We start from the raw sequence: 12,468 nt of genomic DNA, 5'->3' as shown, positions 1-12,468 counted from the left end.
CTGTATTTATCACTGACCACTTTCTCTTTTTTCCTTTCATTGCATCTCCTATTTTATTTTTAGTGATGCTTACTTAAAATAGTTTCCCTGCTTTCCTGTTGGCCATTAGATGGCCACTTTGGAATCCAAGTGATTTCTAAGCCAGATAGTAAAGAAAGTGTTCCTTATTTGAGCAGTGTGAGCCTGAAGTCTTGTCCGTCGAGACCTTCTTAACTGATACATCAGCTTTGTTTTTTTGGTTGATTTCAAATACATAGGCCTAAGTTGGTTTCAAAATCTGATTCCAGCATTGTTGAGGACCTCCTGTTCTTCCTACGTTGATGTTATTCTGTCCCCCTCCTAAATTTGTAGCTCTGTTTTAGCTAACTTACTAAAGTCAATGCTCTTCACAAATTGTCACTATGTTGGCAGACATAAGAATTTTTAATTGTGTTTTTTTTTAATTCCGCAATTTTTAGAATGTTCATGTGCTGGTGGTCACCTAAGCTGCACACAAAGTAATTGGGAACAGATATAAGTTTTGATGGCACTCAGGCCTTAGCTTGAATTCACTATTGAAACTGCAGCCTCCTATTCACTTTTAATTTGTGTTACATCCTTTTCCTCTTTTGTGTGTGTGTTAATAAGGATGTAATTTTAAAGTAGGGTTGAATGTAATGTAAGACACACTACTGTTTGTTAAGGTTTGCAGGCCACAGCTGTTTTCCAACACTACTTGTTTGAAGAGACTGCAAGTGCATCACATAGTTCTATTCTGAATTATCTCAAGAAAGGAAAATAAATCTCCACAAGGGCCAGCTGATTATCTGTATATTGCTTTAACCACTTCTGCCTCAAAATGGCAGGGCAAGATGAAGTAGTTACATGGGAACTTTACACACGAGTGATGCTTTCCAGACAGCAGCATGATCAGCCCAGTAGCTACGAATGAGGAGCTGCACAGAAGGATTCCAATAAAAGGGTTATATGGAGGGCATGGGGGATTGGAGCACAGTGGGATTGTGCCTGCTGCTTGTAGCTTTGCTGCTCGGTCTCATGACATAGGTACTGACAGCCAGCAGCAGCTCCTGATGACCTTGAGACCTTGAGACCAAGTGCAGGGTCATCCATATTCCTTTCTGGGGTGCTTTGAAGGTGCCATTGAGATGTAAGGTTCCTGTGGGAGCATCTGCTGTGCCCCATGGCTGCTTGAGCACTGGAACTGGCCAGTGTAGAAATGCAGTTGTTTTAAGGCAAATAAGATTACCAGTTGGTTCCTTTGTAACTCTGACTGCATGCTTTGGTCTCAGCCTTGCCTGCCGTGGGAAAGACAAGGAAGGAAGCAAGATAGGAAGTCTTATGGCAGAGCAGGGGGAAACAGGTGGACCGTTTTGTGTCCATGTGACAGGCTTCCTGGCACTTCTGTGACAACAGCAGTTCCCTCTTGTACTAAGGGAAACACTTTCTCCCATGTGATTTGCCCTAGTGGCCAGGAGGTGTGCCTGTGTGGGTGGGTGAGCCAGACCCAGGGTGCACCTCAGCCATGTCAAGGTCTTTGCTATCATTTCCTGTGGCATTAGTGGGGTCCCAGGAGCAGTGGATCTGGGAGCTTAAGTCAGTAGGGTGACACGTGACATTGCTGTCTCTGCCCAAGCTTGTGCTGCTGTAGTCCACTTGTACCTTGGACTTCTCGCAACTGTGGAGGAGCAAAGACAGGAGCAGAAGTGTGTTCTGCAGCCACCTTTGAGAGGTGCAGGAGGACTTGCTGTTCATCAGATAGGAAATCCCTGAAATGGCCAGCTACTACTCATGGACTAGAACTGTTTTCCTGTCCTTGTCAGGTGTGAATATTTTTCCTGCCAGTAGGCCATCATGAAAATTCTTTAGCTTTACATCCAAGGAGATCACTAATGCACCCAGGCAATGACAGGGGAAATGGTCTGTGTTTGTGTGGCTCTGAGACTTTGGGGAATCATAAATTCATTTAACCATCAGTCTTTATGCTTCAAGGCATGCCCCTATCTGCAAGCTTTTTGTCAGTTTTAAATGTGATTGGTGTAGTTTTATTTTTATGCAGTGCCTTGGGGTGCTTACAGAGAAGGGTTCTTACAATAGGTGTAACTTAATGTGCTGTTCAGACTTCTCATTAATCTGCGTGTCTTCACTCTTACCCAGAGGTAAAATACAAAAGATACAGAGGGAGGAGTTTGGAATAAAATGATAGAAAATGTGACTCTGAAATAAAGACATTTAGTACTGACAACTAAGACTAGCGGTGGAGGAAACAGAACAGGATGTTCAGAAAGTCCAGGCCCTTTGGCATGAGTTAAGGAGCTTGGAAAATAAGCAGGGCTACAGTGAATTTGTGAACAATGTTTGTCTTCCTAAACTGAATGCTGGAAAGCATCCATTTCACACTTTGCCTTTGCCAGCGCCCTGATATCTATTGTAGCGCTCATCTTCTGGCCTCTTTATTTCCAGAGAAAAGTTTGACTTTGTGTTTAGAACTTCTTTGTGCTTCCTGCTTTCTTGTGGCACTAGCTGGGTCGTGTTGTGGCTACAGGGCTAAACTTTGGAATCATAGTGTTTGGTCCTGCTGTACCGCCCTGTTTCTGATGTTTGTATTTTAACCACAGCGATGGGCTTTAAAGACTCCACTTCCACTTTGCTCCACCACTGCTTTGTCTGCAGGAGTAAATTAATCAGGGCCAGGACTTGTATCTTATGGTTGTCCGTATTGTTTAATTTCTAGCACATTCTATGACATGATTTTGGTCCGTGCCAACTAGTGCATTCCCAGATGACACCTGTGGCAGGATGGCGTGGGAGAGGGACTGTTCTCAGCAGGCATTATTGAAGAGGTAACAATGTTTTGTGGGGGAAGACAGTGTAGAGATGCGGATTTGAACTGGCTCTGCCTTTCCCCCCCGAGCCTCTGGATTCTGATGCATTTTATAGACTAGACTAGCCTCTCTCAGGCTTAACATTTGCAGAGGATACTGAAATACAAATGTTTACGTCCTCACTGCATCACTAGGTGCTGTTATGCACAACAATATCAAACCACCTCTTCCTCTTCCCTGTGGGCCATCTGCTCAAGTTTACAGCACCCCATAGTGCTAAGATGTTTTCTCTTTGAATAAGAGTCAGGTTAGGAGCACAACTCAAGTTTTATGTCAAGCTAGCATCACGACAAAACCAGTCCCTCTAAGCTTAAATGAGCTTTCCCAAGAGTGGTCTTCCATCATGCAGCTCATTTGCAAGCAGAGATACAGCAGTAGCTCACAAAGCCAGTGTCATCACAGGCCCACAAAAGCAAGTTAGATAAGTAATTACTGTTCTGGTATTTATATATTTACTTATCACACAGGGTCATGGTAATTGCACATACAGTTTTACATTTGCTTGCACACATAGATTTTTTTTTTTTTAACTTCAGTCTTCAGGCTTGCTTTGGAGCACTTTATGTGAAAATAGGTAGTGTTTACTTTCCTCCGTGGGACTTCTAGTTTGTGAAGCCATCTGCAGTTCTCTGTTGGAAAGGAACATTGAATTCCTGAGCACTGATGGTGCTTTGACTGAATATGTTCCAAAAATTGTTTGTACAAGGTGCACCTGTATATGCAATATTCTTTATAATCCTTGATTGCTGTCTTTCTGACATTTTTTCTCTTGTCTGAATTTTTAATTACAAATGGAGACATTACTAAAACCATAGTCTTCCTCACTCACTGTTGAAAGCATTTTTCATTTAGGTAGTACGTGGTGTACTGTTTGTAGGATGTACATCAATGGTAGCTGTGGGCTGCACAGACTTGTTCTGAAAATAATAGGATTGACTACTCAGTGAGCATGCATTTAGCATGCATTAGAATTCCTGAGCCCATTCTTGGTGCTGCTGGAGCAGCAAAGGAAGAAACCACTGCTGAGTCATATTCAAACCAGTATTGTTTTCTTCATCATGACACTCTGTGTCCAGCACTGTTATCATGGGGATTAGAAACACTGAGCAAAAAGGATTTTGTTATGGCAATGCTAGGTGAAATGATGTTTTTACAAGCTGGTGTGGTAGGCAGTTTTCTTTTGAGGCTAGTGAGGGACATGATGATAACAGTCACACAGAAATTGTTATGAAAAAGAAAGACCGAGAGAGGTGTAGAGTCTCCCATGTAAACTATGTTTACAGTTGTTGCCAGTCTATGCACTGCTCTCAGTATTTATTAGCTGAAGAGACTGAAAAGTCTGGAAGGGATTGTGCTGACTACAAGTTTTCGTAGCCTTTGGTGGTGCCAACTGCAAAAATAGGCAAATCCGGCTGCAGTGGAAGGGCGTGATGGGGCAGCTCCAGCCCAACTGCTACCCTGGAGGCGTTTTGGAGGCTTTGGCTGGAAGCCGTGAAATGCATCTCCCAAGGGAGGACTGCATTGCAAACAGACCTAGCCCTTCCCTATCGGTGAATTCCTTTGGCAGTAGGCTGGCATCAGAACACCTAAACACACTTATGGTAAAGCTGCAATGATATTTCCCCGCTGTGAGATGGGGGTGAGGTGTGCATTGTGTTTGTTAATTCATCTCACATATGACTCTTGCAAAAGGTCTCGTTATAGCAGCCACTCATTAGTGGTGGCATTGTGCATGGCTGAAGGCCAGGTGAAAACATGTTTCTCAATTTCTCACTGTTACATGGCTTAACCCAAACATTAACAGCTCCCCATTGACTTGAGTGGCTCTTGGTTGGATCAAGCCACTCTGATGTAGGAAACAGGACTGGAGAAGTAGCTCCTATTTTTCGTTGGAGTTTAGCTTCCTTAAAGAGCAGAAGTGGAACTGAAAGGTCCTCTGCACCCCAACCCAAAGAAAAACCTTTGAAATAGGATACTTGTTTACATGTATGAAGAGATTAGCATTAGAAGTAACTTAGAGGTAATAAAATAAGCCTTTATGAGTACTTCAGAGCGCTTTCTCTCTTCCCACAGAATTATGGTCTTTGGTCAACTTTGTGTAGGAAAAGTCTTCTGGGGAAGGTGTTAAAGCACAGGGAGAGAGCCTGCTGAATAAAGCGAGCTTTCTGCTGAAAATTAGGAGTTTAAAAAAAAAAATATTGATTTATATGTCATAGTTTTATACTTTCTTAAATTGAGTTCATCTTTTGCAGGGAATAATTAATCTTTCTTTTTCACTTTATTTACTTAATTTGCATAGGAAAGGGGAAAATGTTGGGATCACTCAGTAAATAAGTCTCAATTGCTTCAGGCAGAAATTGGACGTTAGCAAATGTAGGTAGACTGACACTAGCTCCCATGAACTGTAATGACACTTAGATTGTTGCTGAACTAAGTATGCAGGTCAATGAGTAGGTCTCTGCGTCCCATACTGGAGCTCTTACTGCTGTATGATTCACTGCTTTTAGGACCTGCATTAGTAAGATTAAAGTCAGTGCTGCTTTGCCTACCTAGATCCTTCCTACAGGGAATACAGGGGGAAAATACTTGTAAAATCCTGAGTGCACAGAAAACAGTGAGAGATCCACAGTTATTGCAGTGATTCTGAGGCTTTTCCATGTTTTCCTGTGGGACAAATTGCTGTGTTGTCTCATTTTCGTTACTGTTGTTCAGACATCAGTTACTCAGTTCCTACCCTTGCACAAGTGCCAAAAATCACAGATGTGGAAATCTTGGACAGTGATTTTTCACAGCATTCATGACAAAAAGGCAGTTGGCTTCAGAGATCAGAGGCATCTTTGAATATGAAAAAAGCTCTTTTAAGTCTATGCTTTTTTTGTAAAGGCAGTTGCTCATTCAGACCACAGTCTCAAGTGTGAGTACCCTCAGCTGGAACCCTCATCCGTCTGCTGCAGTGTGGTCTTGCTCCTGTTTAGAGTCAATGGGGTTGTTTGCGCCACTGCAGCTCATTACCCAGGCTTTTCATCAGCTGCTGAACATTATTTGTTTTCTGGAGTTTACTCCCTTAACAATATGGTAGCCATCAGTAGAAAAACAACTAAAATAAGAAATGTTGGACTTGTTTTCTCTTTTAGGTATTATATGATTCTATAACAAAAAAAGGTATAGATAATTTATATTTATTCAAACAAGTAATTTGCAACAGCTGGTAAGGAAGGGGAACAGCCATGAGCAGAAAATAAAATTTACAGCACAATTCCGTGTATGTCGGGGAATCATTCCCATGCAACCCAGTAATGGCGCAGAGATTTCAGGGATTATGTTCAGATTAAATGTCAACAAGAGCTGAGCCTTGGCAGTATGCCAGGAAGGTCATATGAGGAAAGTCCCAAACTTTTGCACTCACATAAAAATGTGTTCTGCTTAATAACCATAATATGCTGCAAATTTTAAGACAACTAATGACTTAGGTTAAGAAATCTCATCACAACTTGATTTTTTAAAATTTATTTTTTAATTCAGATTCAGGACTTTTCACTACTTCTTGGTATTTAAGACTATGTCAGCAATTTTATTTGGAGTTCTGCTTCTACTGTATGTATTTTTTTCTTGGTAGAATGACATTAAGAAACTTTAGTCTAAAGCTTCTACAAGTTTTAAAATTTCAAAATTTTCAAGTTACACATAAACGGAACAATAGCCTGCTAATACTTCCAAAAGTATTATTATTTCCCAGAAACATCTCTGTTATTTCTAAGATGAAGTCTAAGATGCTGTAATTCCATGACATTTACGGGAGAATACTTTATTATTGTGATGGAATGAGAAAATAGTTACAAATACATAGTTGGGAATTGCTCTTTCTTTTATTTATCTGTGGTTGATCTGTGCCATTCCAAATTACCTGTGGAACTACAAGGGAATATGCTGACAGTTTTGAATATGAAAAAAGCTCTTTTAAGTCTATGCTTTTTTTGTAAAGGCAGTTGCTCATTCAGACCACAGTCTCAAGTGTGAGTACCCTCAGCTGGAACCCTCATCCCTGTGAGTACCCTCAGCTGGAACCCTCATCCCTCTGCTGCAGTGTGTCAGCATTTTGGTTTAATTAAGTGTGTCTCATTTTGGTTTAATCTGATCTGTTTACAGTAGAATTGGTTTCACCTATGGAAGGGAATTCTTTCTCTAAGGGATATTTACACATGGAGTTGTAGGGCCTTAGCTATACTACTTGAAATAAACACTCTTTTAATCTACTTGCTGTCTCTGAAAAAAAGCTGAAACTATTTTAAAATTGATTTCTTAAATCCCTTAAGTACTTTCAAATGTGATCCTACTGCTGCGTGCGATTAAGGGTATATGATGATTTTTTTACATCTCATTTCATTTGCTGCCTAGCACTAACCCCTGCAGTGGTGTGAGCACACACCTTCCAGGTGCCCTTCATGGGTATCAGGTGTAACAGAGAGAATTTTCAGAAGAATTTTTTTGGTGCAACCAACCTGTTGAATCAAACACCAGCTGTTGGATTTGGTTTGCCAGTGAGCTACAATATAAAACAGGAGCAAAACCTGGAGTCATTAGCTAAAGCAGCTGCTGAGTATGTGAATTCAGGGCTCCACCTTTAATTTCTAATTATATATACATCCCATATTTGTATGTGTACTGTATGCATGTAAATATGTATTTGTACATACATGTATGCATGTGTTGTGTAAACATATGTGTGTATGTGCAAGCTCAAGTTTATTTTACCCTTCCTCCTTCTCTCTTTCTTCACCTTGCCTGCTGCAGTGAGGCAAAGGGAGGGGAGAAAACTCTTTTAGCTGACTGAGGCTAGCATTGCAAATGGAGGGGTCTACAAACTCATCTGCAGTTTATTAAGTGTAGAGATTGGGAGGTAACAATTAAAATTATCAGATTCTGGAAATGGTCACAGTGACAATGGTGGCATGAAAAATGGAACTGAAAAGTACCAGGAGATGTGTCTGACTGCAGCACCAGGATCCCAGGCTGGGGACCCAGACTCCAGAGGCAGAGGTGATGCCAAGTTTTGCGGAACAGATTCAGTGGGTTTGTTATTTTTGAAGGGTATGGCATGCAACCCTCAACATGTCAACGCTTCTTTAAAGTGCAGATGTAAGAAATTGCAGTTTACTATGAATAAACAAGGTAAATTCATTAATTGTTTTAATAAAGTTAAACACCTCACATTGTACCGATTTGTCCTCAATTATGAGCTTGATAGGATTTTTTCCATTACTTTTCTAGACCTTTATTTAAACTACAGTCAGTGGAATTTTACCATCCTACAGCCCCAAGACACATAGTAATAAATCAACACTTGTTTTCTTATTTGTTTGAAGCTAATGTGACAACAAATAGTCTGTTAGCATTCATTATTTCTTTGTACTAAAAATATGCAAATATTTCAGTTATTATCCTTTTATCTCTATAATATTCTAACAACATGATACAACATGTTTCTCTGATAAATTGAGTTACATAAAAGCAGCTTCACATCTACATAATGCTTTAACAAAACAGTACCTCTATTTCAAGTTAAAATGTGTGTTCAGCTTGGGAATATGCTCATAAAAAAGCTTAATTTGCCTTACTAAGAAACACTTATGTATTCTCTTAAGTTTCAATTCTTTATTTTTTTTTAATAATCATTTTATCACATTATGGACTCCTGCCTGCTTGGGCTGCCAAAAGTTTGGTAAGTTGAGTTTTGCAGTTAAATTGAGTTGGTTTCTTGTTTATAAAGAATGTAGATTGATTTACTTGCACCTTTCTTTTTGTCTTCTGTGAATATTTTCTGTAATGTTTATTTTCTAGTATTAATCCTTAGTGGCTTGACAATGACAGTTTTCCCACTAAAGGTGGAAGAACCATCAAAAGTGGCCTAACCCCCGCAGGTTTCATTCGGCTTTGTACCTGTGCTGTGCTGTGTCACCAGCATTTTCTTTAAGCAGGGTTGTTCTAAGGGACTGCAAGATCTTTTGGCTGGGTGTCCTTGAAGCACGGTGCAGCCTCACCTCGCGTGTGTCACTGCATCCCGGTGCCGTGCACACACAGGTGGGTGTTGCGGAGCCCGAGGTGGTGACAAGGATGGCGAAGGCAGGTGCGCTGCTGGGTACCTGTGTGCTGGGGTGGGTGGGTGCAGCTGACCTGTGTGTGTGCTGGCCACCCTGGCTGGTTTCCTCAGGGCATAGATCCGTGCGAGTTGATTATGGGGTACTTAGAGCTGCCTAAGGCTTCTTTGGTTGTATCTTGAATGATTTGAAGTGTTTTATCTTAATGTGAAAAGCAGAATATGCTAGGTAGGAGTAGGCGTTCTTCCCCTTTCCTAAAGAAGGGAAAGATAAATACGTAATGATAGGAGAATTAATTTCCTCAACTCCTGCTGTACTGTCTCCAGGCTTTTTATAAAACCACATAGCATTACTAAGCATCTATTTGCTGGGGGAGTGTGAAATAGCCAGGTGTGCTTTGTGTATAAGCGAGCGATTGTAGCCTGAAACATGGCTGCAGACACTTCATGAGTCAGATCATTCATGATTGCAATAACGAGATTATTCATAGTAGGCTCCTCGTTGTGACAATGGTCCTTTGTTTGAAGTCTGCCTTGTATATGGGCTATACTTCCGATTTGCAGATTCCTTCTCTGCCAGAAAACAGCATTGCAGCAGGGAACCAAGAGTGAGGGTCAGTGCTGCTAACTTCAGGATGTTACTCAGTGCTGGAAATAATTGGGAAGGTTCATAGTTGAGTTAAAAGCTTTAATCATGACTTTCATTGAGATGGTACTGCTTCCTATGGTTCCTGAGGTAGGTTATTTATTTGATTTTTAGTCTGTTGTCTTTTGGTTTTGTGGGTTGTTTTTTTTTAAACTCTGTCTGCTGATTAAAACTGGGTAAATACTGCCAAGAGTGTTCTGTTGCTCATGGTCACGTAAGAGATGTTCTGTCTTTGCATATGCAGTCATTTTGTTTAAGAAAAGTAAGAAAAACACAGCATTTCTTTAGTGTTTGGAATCAAAATAATTTTAAAATGTATGAGTTTGGTTTTTTTTATTAAAACGATGCTTATTTCCATACAATAACTGTTTTGAAATCCCTATGGTACAAGGTGATCATCTCCTACAGCAAGGTGATTACACTCTGTAGTGGACCCATGACCAGTGTTTTAGGCTTCCTGCTATAATATGGATGGGATTTGTCTCCTTTACAACTGGGTGGTCCAGGCTGAAACCAAGGCATGTTGTGCTTCAGACCTTTCCCCCCAGGGGAGCATCCTTGTGTGATCTCCTTACTTGGTGCACAGAACAGTTGGGGTGCTTGTCCCTGATGAGGCAGGATGGGGAGCAGGTGTGGTACCAAGTCCTCCTCCTTTTGTGGAATTCCTCAAAACTTGCATGCGGGTCTGCTGGCTGTGCTGAGAGGAGGCAACCTCTGACACCACTGGAAAGATTGTGTCTGTACACCAGATGATGACTGTACACAATATTCATGCTTCCTTTTGAGAAAAGGGAGAGGCCATCCCAGTGCAGGGACAGCACCTCAGAGGGAACCACCAGAGCTGTTTCCTGCAGGAGTAGTTGAAAATAATTGTGTTTCCTATGCAGGGTGTCAGCCACTTTTAACAAAAAAAAGAGCAAACTCAGTTCTTGCAAAGCACATCTGAAACTAAAATACTGCTTTTGCATTTAATTCCTTGATGCCAACCTTTATTCTTGAAGCTCAGAGGTTTCCTGATGTTACCATTTGAAGCTGTACTGTTTCATAAAAGGTGAACAAGGCTAAAATAAGTCCAATGCAAGGAATATAAAGACTCTGTCCTCTACTTGGGCATGTGATTTTTAGCTTTTTCCCTCAATTAATTACTTACTATGTATTCTACAGGAGAAGATTGTTTAAGTTATGTATGTTAACTGTGAATCCAAATTTGAATTCCAGGTCATTTTGTTGCAAGTTAGCATAATATTTATATGCTCACTTTCAGATCTAAAAAAGCAGCAGTTAATTGTTTGACAGGAAGAATAAAGCATTTGACTATTCTGTATTGTGTGGGGTGTTATGACAGATTTCTTTTGGTTGCATAGCATTCAAATTATGCATCAGTAGGGTAAGGTTACACTGTTATCTGTTGGCACTTCTACAAGCAATGTCATTAGTTTAATAAAAATTTTCAGTGATCTGAAAGCCACTTTGTGATATATATGGTAATAATTATACACATGATTTTTTTATAGTGTTATACAGATCTAAATTTTCTGCATCCTATAGCAAGAAATAGACTACTATTACTCTTGAGATAGTTGCCAGGTAATTGAATATAAAAATTGAGTTTTTTACTGAAGTTTTTAGTGATCTCTGAAGGTATTTCGATTTTAGCCATTTCAGTTGCAGCTGACAAAAATGCTTTTGCTGTCATCTTGGATGTAATTGAATTGATTTTGCTGAAATGGAGATCAATTTTTTGAGACTGATCTATGTAAAAATGAGATTAAATGGGAACACAACTTAATAATATTTTTTCCCCTAAATGGTTAAAGAATCAGTGTTTAGTGATTTCCTTTTCTGTACACGTAGATCAGGGCTGTTTAAATTGCTGGTTTGGACAATGAGCGTATTTGAACTTGCTATGACTACATAAAGTTTCCCAGATGCTGTTGGAAATGTGGCACATCTTGCTGGTTTCTTCCAGTATATTGGAGAGTGGATTCACCATTCCTAGGTGTCAAGATTGTGCATGACTCTTGGATAGCCATGAAGATGTAGATCGAATGCACAACAAATAGCTGAACAGCCCTTAGTAAATTAACTGAGTAATGCAGATTACTGTAGTATTATCTTGTTATTTAATGCAAAACATTATTTTTTGAATGAAAAGAAAAAAAATAACTGTAGGAGTCTATTGTCAGTGAACTTTTGACAGTTTGATTAAAAAAAATCTGGTTTCTATGAAATTGTATAAATTTCTATGAAAATGTATAAAACCTTTGTTGTGATTAGAACTTAGTTACTTAGTTTAATAGGTATTCATGTAGTTTTTGCTATGTGAATAGGCTTGAGGAAGCCCTTAGGATCTTATATAGGTTATAAGCATTATGAATATCAGAAAATATGTTGGGAGTGAGGGATGCTGGGATGCTGACTTCTGACATTCTCCCTTATTTGTAAAAGTGCAAAATGAGCAGTAATTATATTGTAACTATAATGATATGTGTAAGGTGCAATGTTAGGATAGGAAAAGATATCCTTGGAGTATCAAGTTTCAATTTTCTTATTTCTTCTTATGTTTTGAGAAGTTCACAGATTTGCGTTTGAAGTTTAATAGCAAATATCAGATTTGAAACTCTTCAGCAGAACTACTCTAACACCATTACTGCATATACATAACAGAGCAAAAATCTTGACAAGAAAACCCTCCCATTTCCAGTTTCCACAAAAATCTTGAAAGGAACACTCACATGAAAATATTTTCTTAAAATTGTTTGACAGTGCTATTCAAAAATGAGATGTGTTGTACTCCTACTTGTTAGCTCAGTCACAACCAGATAATGATAATTCTTAGACCTGTG

The sequence above is a fragment of the Corapipo altera genome, unplaced genomic scaffold (assembly GCF_003945725.1).
Source record: "Corapipo altera isolate COAL_440 unplaced genomic scaffold, ASM394572v1 44, whole genome shotgun sequence".
Classification (NCBI taxonomy): Eukaryota; Metazoa; Chordata; class Aves; order Passeriformes; family Pipridae; genus Corapipo; species Corapipo altera.
Note: the sequence above shows the minus strand (reverse complement) of the source record.